Genomic DNA, 17,472 nt, shown 5'->3' on the forward strand with positions numbered 1-17,472 from the left:
TTCCTCTCCAACATGTTAAAGTGTTTTATATTTTTTGGTTTTCTTAGTTTGTTGGTCTGTTTATGTTTATTGCCCCGTTCATTGTGTACACCATAGAAATGCAGGCCTGGTACAAAGAGAAAGTTGCCTATTGGCGAAGCCGATCCTGCAGAGGCAACAAGCAAAAAAACAAGGAGAAAAATGTTATCTTTCGTGTATTTACAATATTACCCATAGTTCTCATTTTCTTTCCTATATCCAAACATAGTGTAGTCCAAACGATTCGTAGTTTTTACCTTGAATATTGAAAAGGTTTTTTTCGTTAAAATTTTAATTTGTTCTTATTGTTATTTTACTTGATATATTTGATTGTTAGTAATTATTGTCATATTGTATTAGAAGTACTTCGATATTATTTTTTTATATTAAATATTTGTATTGGCAAGTGATCCAATTTATGAAGGGTATTTGCCAAATTGGTTTTTGATTAAATATCAAACTACATTCCAATTCATCTTAGCATCTATTCGCCAAATGGTATGCTATTGTCTCTCACTTTTTGTAAAGTTTTATTACAGTTAAAGTTATTTTTTGTTGTTTAAATTATTTGATTCATTTTGATAGAGAAGTGAATTAATATTTGGCGATTGCTATTGTATAGATAAAAAATTCGGTAAATTTTAGCCTGCGCCTGTCTAAAAGAGGTGTCTGGGATGCCTCGTACATTTTGACAGGCTCTGACACAGATTTATCGGTAATTTGTGAGTTTATATTCATTTTCAGTTTTGACCACTAGACATAATGCTTTCTGAATTTAGACCACTTTTGTTATTAATAATTAGAAAATAGCCCCACAATTTCATGAAGCTCTTTTGGGGACATGACTTGTTCTTCTAATCTTCTATAATAACGGGCCAGTCCAATTTTTTGCAACATTAAATGTCTATTAAAAGTCTAGTATGTGAAAAAATGTACTTCACATCAGTTATATGAATTTTATACATATAATTATGTAACAGTAGTGCTATATGAGTAACAATTTTTTTTAAAAAAAATCATGAAATATATTGTTTCTTTTCTTTTAGAATTTTGCTATCTTGTATTCTAAGGACATTGATTAAAAATATTATAAAAATATTTTAATATTATTTATTACAAAAATATATATTTTTTAAATTTCAATGCATTGAATATATCAAAAGAATTAAAATATTTTTTTATGGTATACTTAACCAATGTCCATATGACACAGGATAGCAAAATCCTTCTTTTTAAAAGATGAACGATGAAAATTAAAAAATTGACTTACATTAATAACTAAAAAGCTAACCATTATTTAAACCCTTTCATTAAATAAAATTGTTTCCGTTTGCTTCATTTCCTTTAAATTTGATGACTATAAATCTATAATACAAGAGTTTAGTTAGCATGTCTTATTAAGATTTTTATTAATAATAAGTTAATAATCTTTATTTAAATAAATATAAAATTTTTTCAATTAATAAGTTTAACATATGTAAATATTAGCTAATATAATCTTGGTGAAAACTATTTAAGAAAGTGGATAATTACTAGTTACATTTCTCGTAATAATTAATATGTCGTGACTTAAATAATGCATTTTAGGTATCATTTAAGAGAAGTAATTAACTAACTTGTCAGTTGTATACAATAATATTAGTGGGAATTTGCCAGCCAACATGTTCCACAACTTACCCAAATCTTAAAATGTTCCAATAAATACCATGTTCAAATTAGTATTCACAAATTCACAAAAAAAAAAAAAGAGTTGACAACTATGTAATATTGTTCTGTTAAATTAGAATCAAATTTCACAATTGTTAAAATCACTTTTTTAAGTGAACTCAAAAAATAATTTATTAAAATATTTAATTTTTCGGTATTGAATAAATTATGTAAATAATTCTGTATTTTTTAACAAAACAAGTAATTTTTTTTGGTTAACACAAAACAACTAAATTTGTTTATAGCTATACACACAACAATCATTTTTTTGTCATACACAACAATCATTTAATTCTTAATATTTGTCTATGGTTCAGTTTGTTACAATTTTTTCTTGTCCAGTGTGCGAAAAAATTAATATAAAAAATGTATCACTTTTTCAATATATTCATACATTTAAAGGACGCACCTTACCAACCAAAAATGTATTTATACATTTAACCAGCTCAAGTAAAAATTCCACTTGACCACCAAAAATATGTGTACACATAACATATGATGAATGTATATTGTATTTTCACCACAAGCACAAGAGGCCACAATGCAATTATAAAAATACAGGATGAAACTAGTTGGAAGTAACATAAATACACGTCATTGTCACATTCTATCACTATTAAAGATATGTGTCTGCTACATAAAAAGTCACGACAACAAAAAAAGACAGGCTAAAATTTACCAAAAAATTCATCTACATATATAGATTACACAGTGACTTTTAGCATTAGCCTCTTCCATATCAGGCTCACTGTTAGCCCATACTTTTTGGTCCACTGGCACAATAAGATGATGACATGTGGTTAAGTTCTAACTCATTTTGGGGAATGAGAAATGCTTTTTGAGTGGGTAATGTGAAAATAGGTTTCTGTTGAATTTGTAATGTGACCTAAATAGTGGGTGTAATTTATAAATATGTGTTTCTATGTTGTGAGATATTAAAATAGATATTTTTTTTATTACTGCACACATGTGTGATATATTTGGGCTTGGGCTTGAAATGTAGAAATGTTGGTAGGTTATATTTGTTTATCAACTTCAGCAGTTATTTAAAGGCCTTTTGGATTGAGTAAAAAAAAGAAACGAAGACATTTGGACTAATAAAATTTGGAGTGAAGAGAAAGTTCAAGTTCTTGCAAGAAACAGAAGAGAAACTTAGAAGAAAATTACAAGAAGGTGAACGTGAGTTTGAACTCCGGATTGGGTTGGGGGCTTGGAGCCTCTGAATTGGGTCTAGGCCAGGTTATTGGCCCGGTTTTGTGACAAAAAAAAAACAAAAGGTGGGATAAATTGATTATTACAAAATTACTAAGTTGGAATTGAAACACTATTAGGGAGAAGGAGAGTAAAACTGAAGAATCAGAACAAATGGAAGAAGGGTTGAAGCAATTCTTTTTCTTTGTTGTGACAAAAAGACACTTTCCTGGTGTTTATACTAGTTGGGAAGAGGCTACCGAACAAGTAACTTCACCTTTCCAGAGTACCAAAGTTTTAATAGCTATGAACATGCCTGTGTGTTTCAAGGCAAGAATGTGTTCACTGTCATAGGAAAAAGCTTCATGTGGTGAATTTGTTAGCCCAATCGATGAACGAGCCTCCAGGCATAACAAAAATTTGTCGATTGAAAGCTCACGATATGGTGCAGTTGTCTCGTGAAAGTATTTAAACCTTCAGTTGGTAAATTTTTCGGAATATGTGTTGTTGCATTTGTTATAGTATTTTGTTGATTTGTTTTGTTCGGGTTGGTTGCTGAAATTTAGTGTTTGGTGTAATATAATCCCAAGGTACCCGTTATTCCCCAAGAGGAGCTGAATTTGGACTTTGCTACTGTGGCTAACATGGAAGATTAGTTGGTGGTGTGCCATGATGCTCAAATTCTTGGTCCATACTTTTTCAAGCAAGAACGGTTTACAAGAGAGAAAGACCCATTTTACAGGTTCACTGCAGTGGTTCCGAGTGATCCATTTGAAGTTGAGCTTTCAGCCAGGGGTCGATTCTCCTTGGTTGAGAAAGCTACAAGAGAGGACGCATCATTTGAGATGTTAAGTTGCGTGTTGGATTTAATCGAAAAGGAGATTTAGAGCTAAAGCTATTCGAAGCTGAAGCTTGTAAATGAAAGTAACAATGCTCTCCATGTGAAGGTAAGTGAATTAGAAGAGGCGTACGAGAAGCTGAGGGGTCGTTACGATGCACTCAAACACGGAAACGTTGAAGGCAATGCAATCTGAAGAGGTACTTGTTATTTGTTTTAGTTGTGCAACTAAATTCTAGATTCCATTGTTGTTTGTGTGTTAAATGTGTGTTGCGTTTAGGCTGTTTTCCTTTATTGTTATTTTACTTTTGTTTAGGTTGCATGCGTTGCTATGCTGGTGTTGTAATTTAATTAGGGGTATGTTGTTCTTGCTAATTAGCGTGTTAATGCTCCATCAGTTAGTTGGGTGAGTAAATTAGGTGTGGTGTTGTGGACTCTTCTCATGTGGCACCTAGTTGATTTGGTGTGTTGTTATAGTGTGTGCTTATGGATATCTTGTATTTCTATTATCTGAACACAATTTGTAGAAGGTCCTCTAATTGTATTACTTGGAAGAATATGTGTTAATGCTTATCTGATAATTGTATTAATTAAGTAGTTGATTTTCAGGGTAGGTGAGTTAATTTATTAAGAAAATCTTTGTCATATAGGAACATTAATAAAGTAAACTAAACTTATGTAATAGGGAGCTTAAATCTATTTGGAAGGTTCAGTAAGAATTTTTTGTAGAATCCTATTTTGCCCAATACAAAGAAGACTAAAATCTTAAGAAAAGATTGTTGTCGTTTTGTGAACAATGCTTTATGGTATGACATATGGCACAGAGAGTACAAAGCAAGTTTTTTAATTTATTATGATTCTGCTGCACATAATGAGATATTTATGGTTTTTGTATTTAGCTTGTGGTGATAAATTTATTTAGATCTGCAAGGAAGATGTGCAAAATGAAATGCCTTTGTAAATTAAAAATTTGGATAATATATATTCAACTGCTAGATTTTGATATAAACATTGCATTAAGAATTATTTGAAATGTAGTGGCACCTAAGATACAAGTACCTTACACAAGGTGATTAGTTAGATTGCTACTTCTTGTTATAATTAGTTTACTGTAATAGAAGAATATAATAAGGTAACTTCATAAGAATTTGTAAATTAATTCCATAATAGAGCATACGATAGGACAATAACACTAATGATGATTATAACAAATGAACGAAGGGGGAACCAACGCAGCAAGGGGGCTCTTCATTGAGAGCTCCCTGTTCACAAAGATGGATTAAGTTTTGGCTATAAAAGTTATCATTGGTTGAATAAGAGTCTTGTGAAATAAGGTGAGTTTATGGTGATGGCGTGGCCTGGTGTTAATACAACATTGTCATGTAATTGGTTCGAAGAAGATGGCCCTGATCTGCTACTTTTTGAATGGAAGTTTCCTGGCATTGTGCTTGTCGATTTCGTAGGAAGTCCTTCCATACAATCCTAGCTTGGTTATAGTCCTCGTAAGACTTGTGGAGGTTACCATTGAAACCACTCACCTGAGTGAAACACTCTGGTCAATTATTGTAGATCCTAGGTTTTTTTCCTGGAAATCAACATAGAAAATTTTTTGGTCATGACCATTGTTTTCAATGCAAAATAAGAAGGGATGTTATAGAATAATGGTGTTATAGCGATTGATTCATGGCTATTTAAAGAAAGTAGCTAGACATCTGTTAGTTGGCATAATGAATTCATCTATTGAATTTCAGATATGTGTTTCTAACGGTTCCCTTGTGTCCCAATAAATGAGAATTAAGTAAAGTAAAATTTTGGTTCTTCCAACTGTTGTGAAATTTTTTTGTTTCCTGAATGTATATCAATCCATGTTTTCGGCATACAATAACATTATTCCATCATATCCCTGTCTTCGAATTTAGTTATTGCTAGTTGTTTTATTTATAGTCTAATTATCCTTATTTATTTTTGAATTTTTTGGATAAAATATATTTTTCAATTTAGATTCTAAAAAAATTTATGTTATATCTATATAAGAAATTCAGTAACGTTTGAAATAATATTAATAAGAATCATGAATATAAATACTTCTTCTCTTAGATCTTTAGTTGTATTCATAATTTATACTTTTACTATTAATTTACATTTGTTAAAGTACATTTTTTAACTATAACAAAAAAAATAACTTAAAAAAATTATTTATGAGTGGTGCACGTTGACTAAGCATATTAATGTAGTCATCTGCAAGGAAACTAATATTGCTATACCATAAACTCATATTAAGTTCAATGCATGTGATTTTAAATTTACTATGAATTACCATGAAATATATGTTATTACACAATGAGACACTTGGTCATTGGTGTGAAGCCTAATTTCACATGAAAAATAAAATAATGGTAGTGTCAATTGGTCTAATATAGTGCAGCATTATACGATGGGTATTATCCAATACTCTCATATGGTGGGAGAGTGCTAGAGCTATCATTATATATTCCACTCAGTTTGAAAGTTTATGTGTCCAATACTAATTATATTTTTCTCTTCCATCTATATTCAAGTGGTCTACTAGATACAAAAACATGTTTCCATCCAAACCATGGACAGCCATTTTTCAGCAGTGAAATCTCAGGCGGGTTAATGCTATTTTGAAGTGCATTTTATGTGCATGGTCGTTTATATTGTAAGACCCAGAATCTTTGAAAAGTCTTTTTATGATCAAGTCTCAAATCATATAGTTATTTATAGCCTTAATTTCAGAAATTATTTTATTAAAGATAATTAAGGCAAGTTTTGATTTATTGAATTTGAGATAAGTTATGGTTATTATCCAATTTCACAATTATTGGATTATTTTCTATATTCAGAGTATAAAGTTGGTAGTTGCAAAATAATAAGGATTTCTATATGATTTGAATTAAATAATTAATATTTTCAATATTAATACTGCTACTTTGGAAAATAAAGGATTTAATTATACTACTTCTAATTATTTGATTTGGATATTTTATTGAAAATAATTTGTGAAATTGGTGAGCAAATAGTATTTTCTATATATAATTAGTGTTGGATTTAATTTGGATTTCAATTATTATATTGTTTCCATTTTTTAATTGAAATTACTAAACTAACCCTAACCCTAATTTTCACCCAACATTTTACCCTTTCTCCCTAACCCTCAGCCGCACCCCCTACCCTGTTTCTCCCCTCTCACCCCAATGATCACACACACAGAGAGAACGGGGGAGGAGCTCAGAAAAGGAAATCAGAGACGCGAGGGGGAAGAAGGTCGCGCCGGAGTGCTGGGCTTCGCCGCTACCATCTCGTCACAATCGCCATCCAGCCGCCTCGCCACCACCGACGCGTCCTGCCGTCGCCGCCACCATGAAGTCGCAAATCTAGCCTGAGTAAGAGAGAGATCAAGGCAAGCTTTGAGGAAAGGAGCTGCGCGAAAATGGAGAAGGAGAAGCCATCGTCGTGCCCGCCACGAGCTCGCCATCGCGGTGAAGGCCGAACGCCTTCGAGGTTCCTGCTGCCACCTTGGAGCCGCGTCGTTGTTGCTGCTAAGGTCTCCTTCGTCGCCGTCCTTGGCGGCTCACGAACAGAGAGCGCACGCGTGGGGTGGAGGAAGGTGCTGCTGTTGCCGCCGTCGTTCGTGCCTCCTCTCGCCGCCGAATCTGCTCACTGAACCCCAGTGCTCGCTATCGCCTCTGCTGTCTGGGGCCGCGCCGCCGTGCCTGTCCGCCGGAAACCGCCACTGAAGCGGTGTCGTTTGGTAAGCACTAAACCGTCCTCAGCATTCCTTATTCGTTAAAATTCACCTCTGCCATGAGAGTTGTACTGAGGCTGTTTGTGCTAGGAGTTATCGCGAGTTGCCACCGCCGGACCCACGCCGGAGCTACTGCCTTTCACCGCCGCTGGTGTTGTTCGTCGCCGTGCTTGCCATTTGGAGTGGCTGCATTGCTTCTTCCACCATTACGCTCACCGGGAGTGGCGCGGGTGTTGCTGGAACCACCATCGGGGCTGCCGCTACTCAGTGTAGTTCTTCCCTTGTTGCGGTAAGCGTGTTATTTTGGAAAGCCCTTTTAGTCAGTATTCTGTAATGCTTGGTTAAAGACTCTGAGGTTTGGTAACATAGGTTTGAGTTCTGATTGCTGCCGTTCTGGTCATCGGGTGTAGCGCGATTGTTGCCAGAACCACCGTCGGGACTACTGTTGCTTGATTTGGCCGTTCTTTCTTAGTTTTGGTAAGCGTTTTCGATATGAAAGCTCTTTCGGTTACTGTTATGTTATCATACGCTGAGGTTTTGCGACGTTAATCGCTATAAGACTGAGTCTCGGTTATTGTATGTTGCAATTAGTGTTTCTATGGATATTGCGAAAGTGGCTGAGAGCTGAGGTTTTGATTGCCGTCAGTTCGGGTTGAGGCGGAAAGGACTCTGTGAGGCGTTTGGATTATGGAATTTGCATTTTGAGGTAGGGGCGCTTTCCAAAAACTATGTTTTGTGTATTGAAATTATTACATATGGATACTGGTGCGAGATATTGTGTATTTGGTGATTGTATCTGCCTTATGTATTATTTGATTGACTCGAATAACTATGGATATTGGTTTGGCTGAATTGTTGTGCGGCTTTGTGAAATGTAATGTCTGAAGTTGATTCTTTAAAGATTTGAAATGAGTTTAATCCGTTGAGGATTGGTTTGAATTGAGTCAATTATTTGGAAGATGTGAAAGATAGAACACTTTTGAATTCAGCCTGGTTTACTTTAATTGACTTGGTTTCGGACAATTGATTTATTGCTGAATCGATTCTTTAAAGCTTTGGAAATGAGTTAAATCGATTGATATTGAGTTGATTTTGAAATAGTATCCTTGAGATACGCCACTGAGGCGATTATTGGATTTAGTTTGATTTGAATTGATTTCTGATTTTGTGTTGTTGAAAAGGAATGAGGAACGGTTTAGTTGGGACCCGAACCAGGTGGCAAAAGTCCAAGTTTTAGGGGAGGTGCTGCCGAAATTTCTATAAAATCTTAGTCTTGTTTGAAAGGTTATTTAAAAGGGTTGGATTTGAGAAATTGTATTATTTGATTTATTAAGAGGATATTTATGCTTTCCAGCTTAATTTATTTGATGAACCTTATACGTTGAGTTCGGCTTATTTAGAACTGAACTATTTTTACCGTTTGAATCACTGAAGAAAATAATGATGCTCTAATATTGATTTCAATATAAAAAGGAGTTTTTAGTGATTTTTAAAGGAACCTAGACTTTTGATTGAGTAATCAAGTTTGAGGCATTTTGGAAGAGTTGGAATAATGGGTTCCAAAAAGAAATCTGAAAGCGGTTTGATTCAAATGAACCGGTTCTGTTTCAAATGAGTTGATTTTTGGACCGGGTTGGAATTGTAATTTTGTATGGTTCGGTTTCATAATAAATTCAATTTTATTTACTTGAACCGAGAATCTATGATTTTAAGAGTTTCAATGAATTTTAAAGAATTGATGTAAGTTGACCTTCCCCTAAAGACTTGGGACTCTGCCGAGAAACTTTTGTTATAAAATCCCATTGTTGGATGGGTGATTTTTGAATATCTCAAAGAGGCTTTTAACTTGCCATGATGATGGAAGTTTTGGAAAGAGGATGCCGAGAGTGGCATTATTTTAAAAGGGGAATTTACCTTGAGTTAAAGTGGCTTATGAGCCTGAGATGATTTGAGAAATGAGATCATTAAAGCCAAGGCTGAAAAGAGTTGAAACTTGATTTCAAAGTGAAATGAATTGAGAAAATAATTTATGGCTTAAATGCCGATTTCATGAACTTAATGATTTTGGATGTGGAAGTGCTGTTTTGTTGAGAGCCGGAATGGCTGTGTATGTTTATACATATTGATTGGTTCTGGATTGAACCGTGAGCCGGAATGGCTGTGTATGATATGAATATTGGCTGGTTCTGGATTGAACCGTGAGCCGGATGGCTGAGATGGATGTTGATCCATGATTGAGAATGAAAGCAATTATGCTGAGACATTGATAAGTTGTGATTTTTGCACTTCCACTATTGGAGATGAAGGTTTCCCTGGGTAGTAGCAATGGCTAGCCACCATGTGCTCCAGGTTGAGACTCGAAGCTCTGTTAACCCAATGTCGTAAGTGTGGCCGGGCACTGTGAAAGGCCCGGATGAGCTCGCCCCCATAAATATTCACCAGTGATGGTGATGGATAAATATTCACCAGTGAGGGTGATTGATGAGCGGATAATTTATACGCTTTTTGGCATTGTTTTTAGTATGTTTTTAGTAGGATCTAGCTACTTTTAGGGATGTTTTCATTAGTTTTTATGTTAAATTCACATTTCTGGACTTTACTATGAGTTTGTGTGTTTTTCTGTGATTTCAGGTATTTTCTGGCTGAAATTGAGGGACTTGAGCAAAAATCAGATTCAGAGGTTGAAGAAGGACTGCTGATGCTGTTGGATTCTGACCTCCCTGCACTCAAAGTGGATTTTCTAGAGCTACAGAACTCGAAATGGCGCGCTTCCAATTGCGTTAGAAAGTAGACATCCAGGGCTTTCCAGAAATATATAATAGTCCATACTTTGGCCAAGAATAGACGACGTAAAATGGCGTTCAACGCCAGCTCTCTGCCCAAATCTGGCGTCCAGCGCCAGAAAAGGAGCCAAAACCAGAGTTGAACGCCCAAACTGGCACAAAAGCTGGCATTCAACTCCACAAATAGCCTCTGCACATGCAACACTTAAGCTCAGCCCAAACACACACCAAGTGGGCCCCGGAATTAGATTTATGCATCAATTACTTACTCATGTAAACCCTAGTAGCTAGTTTATTATAAATAGGACCTCTTACTATTGTATTAGACATCTTTGGTCTCAGTTTTAACCCATTGTTCATCTTAGGAGACTATTGATCACGTTTTAGGGGGCTGGCCATCTCGGCCGTGCCTGGACCTTCACTTATGTATTTTCATACGGTAGAGTTTCTACACTCCATAGATTAAGGTGTGGAGCTCTGCTGTTCCTCAAAGATTAATGCAAAGTACTACTGTTTTCTATTCAATTCTTCTTATTTCGCTTCTAAGATATCCATTCGCACCCAAGAACGTGATGAAGGTGATGATTATGTGTGACGCTCATCACCATTCTCCCCTATGAACACGTGCCTGACAAACACTTCCGTTCTACATGAAATAAGCTAGAATGAATATCTCTTAGATCTCCTAACCGGAATCTTCGTGGCGTAAGCTAGAATGATGGCGGCATTCAAGAGAATCCGGAAGGTCTAAACCTTGTCTGTGGTATTCCGAGTAGGATTCAATGATTGAATGACTGTGACGAGCTCCTAACTCGCGATTGCAGGGCGTTAGTGACAGACGCAAAAGGATAGTAAATCCTATTCCGGCATGATCGAGAACCGACAGATGAATAGCCGTGCCATGACAGGGTGCGTGAGGATATTATTCACTGAGAGGATAAGATGAAGCCATTGACAAGGGTGATGCCTCCAGACGATTAGCCGTGCCGTGACAGGGCATTGGATCATTTTCCCGTGAGATGACCGAAAGTAGCCATTGACAGTGGTGATGTATCACATAAAGCCAGCCATGGAAAGGAATGAGACTGATTGGATGAAGATAGCAGGAAAGCAGAGGTTCAGAGGAACGAAAAGCATCTCCATTCGCTTATCTGAAATTTCTACCAATGATTTACATAAGCATCTCTATCCCTATTCTATTATTTATTATTCGAAAACATCTTCATCACTTTATATCTGCCTGACTGAGATTTACAAGGTGACCATAGCTTGCTTCATACCAACAATCTCCGTGGGATTCGACCCTTACTCACGTAAGGTATTACTTGGACGACCCAGTGCACTTGCTGGTTAGTTGTATCGAAGTTGTGACAAATTATGAGTGTGTAATCACGATTACGCGCACCAAGTTGCTCACATTGCCGGGGATTGTTTGAGTTTGGACAACTGACGGTTCATCTTGTTGCTCAGATTAGGTAATTTTCTTTTTGTTTTCTTTTCAAAAATTTTTCAAAAATATTTCAAAATCTTCTCACCTGTTTTCAAAAAAAAAATGTTTTCAAAAATAAATTATTCTATGGCTTCATAATTTTTAAGAATGAATTCTAGTGTTTCATGAAGCATGTTGAAGCCTGGCTGGCTGTAAAGCCATGTCTCAATTCTTATACTCAAGAGAAGAGCTTCTTTATCTTTCTTAGCCAATTGGCTGTTGAATGTAAGGAATGTCAGGCGTGTCATGTCTGAGTCACATACTAAAGCTTGGCTGGCTATTAAGCCATGCCTGACCCTTTGATTGGAGCTTTAGAGCATAAGATTCCTGGAATTCATATTAAAAATTTTGGAATCCTTTTTTTTTTCTTTTTCAAAAGAATTTTTCGAAAAATATAAAATAAAAATCCAAAAAAATTAGAAAATCATAAAAATAAAAAATATTTTTGTGTTTCTTGTTTGAGTCTTGAGTCATATCATAAGTTTGGTGTCAATTGCATATGCATCTTACATTTTTCGAAAATTTCATGCATTCATAGTGTTCTTCATGATCTTCAAGTTGTTCTTGGTAAGTCTTCTTGTTTGATCTTGATGATTTTTTGTTTTGTGTCTTTTCATGTTTATCATATGCATTCTTGAATTCTTAGTGTCTAAGCATTAAAGAATTCTAAGTTTGGTGTCTTGCATGTTTTCTTTGCATTAAAAATTTTTCAAAAATATGTTCTTGATGTTCATCATGACATTCAATGTGTTCTTGGTGTTCATCTTGACATTCATAGCATTCTTGCATGCATTCATTGTTTTGATCTAAAAATTTCATGCATTGCATCATTTTTCTTGTTTTTCTCTTGCATCATAAAAATTCAAAAATCAAAAAAATATCTTTCCCTTTTTCTCTCATCAAATTCGAAAATTTGAGTTGACTTTTTCAAAAATTTTTAAAATCAAGTTGTTTCTTATGAGTCAAATCAAATTTTCAATTTGAAAATATTATCTTTTTCAAAAATCAAATCTTTTTCAAAATTCTTAGTTATTTTCGAGAATTCCAAAAATCTTTTTCAAAAATCTTTTTCTTATTTTTATATCAAATTTTCGAAAATAACATAATCAATTAATGTTTTGATTCAAAATTTTGAAGTTTGTTACTTGCTTGTTAAGAAAGATTCAAACTTTAAGTTCTAGAATCATATCTTATGATTTCTTATGAATCAAGTCATTAATTGAGATTTTAAAAATCAAATCTTTTTCAAAAACTAATTTCAATCATATCTTTTCAAAAATATCTTCTTATCTTATTTTTTTCAAAAATATCTTTTCAAAATATCTTTTTTAACTTCCTAACTTCTTATCTTTTCAAAATTTGTTTCAACTAACTAACTAACTTTTTGTTTGTTTCTTAACTTTTTCAAAACTACCTAACTAACTCTCTCTCTCTAATTTTCGAAAATATCTTCCCTCTTTTTCAAAAATTTCTTTTTAATTAACTAATTATTCTTATTTTTATTTTTAATTTTAAAAAATTTTTCGAAAAAATACTAACAATTTTCAAAAACCATTTTCGAAAATCACTAACTCTTTTTCAAAATAATTTTCGAAAATTATCCCTCCCCCATCTTATTCTATTTATTCATTCATATCCTAACATCTCATCTCACATCTCTGCCATCCTCACAGTTGTGTTTCTTCCATTATATTACATTCTTTGTCTCCCCCTCTTCTTCTACTCACACAGGGATCCCTATACTGTGGTATAAAGGATCTCTATTATTATTATTTTTTTTCTGTGCCTTCTTCTTTGTCATATGAGCAGAAGCAAGGATAAGAACATTCTTGTGGAAGCAGATCCAGAACCTGAAAGGACTCTAAAGAGAAAATTAAGAGAAGCTAAAATACAACAATCCAGAGATAACCTTTCAGAAATTTTTGAACAGGAAAAGGAGATGGCAACCAAAAATAATAATAATGTAAGGAAGATGCTTGGTGACTTTACTGCACCTGATTCCAATTTACATGGAAGAAGCATCTCCATTCCTGCCATTGGAGCAAACAATTTTGAGCTGAAACCTCAATTAGTTTCTCTGATGCAGCAGAACTGCAAGTTTTATGGACTTCCATCTGAAGATCCTTTTCAGTTCTTAAATGAATTCTTGCAGATATGTGATACTGTTAAGACTAATGGAGTAGATCCTGAAGTCTACAGGCTCATGCTTTTCCCTTTTGCTGTAAGAGACAGAGCTAGATTATGGTTGGATTCTCAACCCAAAGACAGCCTGAACTCTTGGGATAAGCTGGTCACGGCTTTCTTAGCCAAGTACTTTCCTCCTCAAAAGCTGAGCAAGCTTAGAGCTGATGTTCAAACCTTCAGACAGAAAGAAGGTGAATCCCTCTATGAAGCTTGGGAAAGATACAAACAGTTGACCAAAAAGTGTCCTTCTGACATGCTTTCAGAATGGACCATCCTGGATATATTCTATGATGGTTTATCTGAGTTATCAAAGATATCACTGGACACTTCTGCAGGTGGATCCATTCACCTAAAGAAAACGCCTGCAGAAGCTCAAGAACTCATTGACATGGTTGCTAATAACCAGTTCATGTACACTTCTGAAAGGAATCCTGTGAGTAATGGGACGCCTATGAAGAAGGGAGTTCTTGAGATTGATACTCTGAATGCCATATTGGCTCAGAATAAAATATTGACTCAGCAAGTCAATATAATCTCTCAGAGTCTGCATGGAATGCAAGCTGCATCGAACAGTACTCAAGAGGCTTCTTATGAAGAAGAAGCTTATGATCCTGAAAACCCTGCAATAGCAGAGGTAAATTATTTAGGTGAACCTTATGGAAACACCTATAACTCATCATGGAGAAATCATCCAAATTTCTCATGGAAGGATCAAAAGCCTCAACAAGGCTTTAATAATGGTGGAAGAAACAGGTTTAGCAATAATAAACCTTTTCCATCATCCACTCAGCAACAGACAGAGAACTCTGAACAAAATACTCCTAATTTAGCAAATTTAGTCTCTGATCTATCTAAGGTCACTGTAAGTTTCATGAATGAAACAAGGTCTTCCATTAGAAATCTGGAAGCACAAGTGGGCCAGCTGAGTAAAAGGATCACTGAAATCCCTCCCAGTACTCTCCCAAGCAATACAGAAGAGAATCCAAAAGGAGAGTGCAAGGCCATTGACATAAGCAAAATGGCCGAACCCAATGAGGGAGAGGAGGACGTGAATCCCAAGGAGGAAGACCTCCTGGGACGTCCAGTGACCAATAAGGAGCTTCCCTCTGAGGAACCAAAGGAATCTGAGACTCATCTAGAGACCATAGAGATTCTATTGAACCTCCTTATGCCCTTCATGAGCTCTGATGAGTATTCCTCTTCTGAAGAGAATGAGGGTGTTACTGAAGAGCAAACTGCCAAGTTTCTTGGTGCAATCATGAAGCTGAATGCAAAATTATTTGGCATTGATACTTGGAAAGTTGAACCTCCCTTGTTCATCAATGAACTAAGTGATCTGGATCAACTGACATTGCCTCAGAAGAGACAGGATCCTGGAAAGTTTATAATACCCTGTACCATAGGCACCATGATCTTTAAGGCTCTGTGTGACCTTGGTTCATGAATAAACCTCATGTCACTCTCTGTAATAGAGAAACTGGGAATCTATGGGGTGCAAGCTGCTAAAATCTCACTAGAGATGGCAGACAATTCGAGAAAACAGGCATATGGACAAGTAGAGGATGTATTAGTAAAGGTTGAAGGCCTTTACATCCCTGCTGATTTCATAGTCCTGGATATTGGAAAGGAAGAGGATGAATCCATCATCCTAGGAAGACCTTTCCTGGCCACAGCAAGAGCTGTGATTGATGTTGACAGAGGTGAAATAGTCCTTCAATGGAATGAGGACTCCCTTGTGTTTAAAACTCAAGGATCTCCCTCTGCAACCAGGGAGAGGAAGCAGAAAAAGCTTATCTCAAAGCAGAGTCAACCAGAGCCCCCACAGTCAAACTCTAAGTTTGGTGTTGGGAGGCCACAACCAAACTCTAAGTTTGGTGTTGAACTCCCATATCCAAACTCTAAGTTTGGTGTTGGAGAGTCTCAACAAAGCTCTGCACATCTGTGAGGCTCCATGAGAGCCCACTGTCAAGCTATTGACATTAAAGAAGCGCTTGTTGGGAGGCAACCCAATTTCTATTTATCTAACCATATTTTCCTTAGTTATATGTATTTGTAGGTTCATGATCATGTAGAGTCACAAAATAAATATAAAAATTGAAAACGGAATCAAAAATAGCAGAAGAAAAATCACACCCTGGAGGAGCATCTGTCTAGCGTTCAAACGCCAGAACAGAGCATGGATTCTGGCGCTGAACGCCCAGAATGGGCAGCATCCTGGCGCTGAACGCCCAGAACAAGCATGGTTCTGGCGTTCAACGCCAGAAATGGCAACAAATGGGCGTTGAACGCCCAAAATGGGCACCAACCTGGCGCTGAACGCCCAGAGTTGTGTGCAAGGGCATTTTACATGCCTAAATTGGTGCAGGGATGTAAATGCCTTGACACCTCAAGATCTGTGGACCTCACAGGATCATCTCAGGATCTGTGGACCCCACAGGATCCCCACCTACCTTCACTCACTCTCTTCTCTCTTCTCAATCATCCTCTATTCCCAACAAACACTCTTCCCTATTAACCCTTTACCACTCACATCCATACACCCACTACCTTCAAAATTCAACATCTCTCTCTCTCTCCCACCCAATCCCACCCATATGGCCGAATACACACTCCCATCCATCTCCTCCATATCTTCTTCTTCTTTCTTCTTTTGCTCGAGGGCGAGCAACATTCTAAGTTTGGTGTGGTAAAAGCATAGCTTTTTTGTTTTTTTCCATAACCATTGATGGCACCTAAGGCCAGAGAAACCTCTAGAAAGAGGAAAGGGAAGACAAAAGCTTCCATCAAGGGTCTATAGCTCAGTGGTAGAACATTTGACTGCAAATCAAGAGATCCCTGAGATACCTCAGGGGATACATTTTCTTCCACACAATTATTGGAAGCAACTAAGGGTGGAACATCAAGAGCACTCCATCATCCTTCATGAAATCAGAAAAGATCTAAAAGCAATGAAGGAGGAGCAACAAAGACAAGGAAGAGACATAGAAGAGCTCAAGGACATCATTGGTTCCTCAAGAAGGAAACGCCACCATCACTAAGGTGGATTCATTCCTTGTTCTTGTTTCTTCTGTTTTTCGTTTCTATGTTATGTGCTTACCTATGTTTGTGTCTTCATTACATGATCATTAGTAGTTAGTAACTGTGTCTTAAAGTTATGAATGTCCTATGAATCCATAACCTCTCTTAAATGAAAAATATTTTAATTCAAAAGAACAAGAAGTACATGAGTTTCGAATTTATCCTTGAACTTAGCTTAATTATATTGATGTGGTGACAATGCTTCTTGTTTTCTGAATGTATGCTTGAACAGTGCATATGTCTTTTGAAGTTGTTATTTAAGAATGTTAAATATGTTGGCTCTTGAAAGAATGATGACTAGGAGACATGTTATTTGATAATCTGAAAAATCATAAAAATGATTCTTGAAGCAAGAAAAAGCAGCAAAGAACAAAGCTTGCAGAAAAAAAAATAGGCAAAAAAAAATATAGAAAGAAAA

At 35.8% G+C, this 17,472-nt stretch overlaps 1 long non-coding RNA gene and 1 other non-coding gene across 3 annotated transcripts; one reads left to right on the forward strand and one right to left on the reverse strand.

The window, feature by feature from the left end:
* Window positions 1-6,945: 6,945 nt before the first annotated feature.
* LOC112729327 (uncharacterized) lies at window positions 6,946-10,828 on the forward strand. Of its 2 annotated transcripts, none has more exons than XR_011869166.1 (5): window positions 6,946-7,526; window positions 7,611-7,809; window positions 7,890-7,997; window positions 8,112-8,226; window positions 10,152-10,828. It is a non-coding gene; the product is annotated as an uncharacterized lncRNA (long non-coding RNA). The 2 variants fall into 2 exon arrangements; XR_003166483.3 differs by having other exon boundaries at window positions 7,614-7,809.
* A 3,299-nt stretch (window positions 10,829-14,127) lies between these two features.
* Window positions 14,128-14,235, reverse strand: LOC112730992 (small nucleolar RNA R71). The gene has a single exon (XR_003166789.1). It is a non-coding gene; the product is annotated as a small nucleolar RNA R71 (small nucleolar RNA).
* Between the last annotated feature and the right edge of the window lie 3,237 nt (window positions 14,236-17,472).

This window comes from Arachis hypogaea, chromosome 12 (genome assembly GCF_003086295.3).
Source record: "Arachis hypogaea cultivar Tifrunner chromosome 12, arahy.Tifrunner.gnm2.J5K5, whole genome shotgun sequence".
NCBI classification, from domain to species: Eukaryota; Viridiplantae; Streptophyta; class Magnoliopsida; order Fabales; family Fabaceae; genus Arachis; species Arachis hypogaea.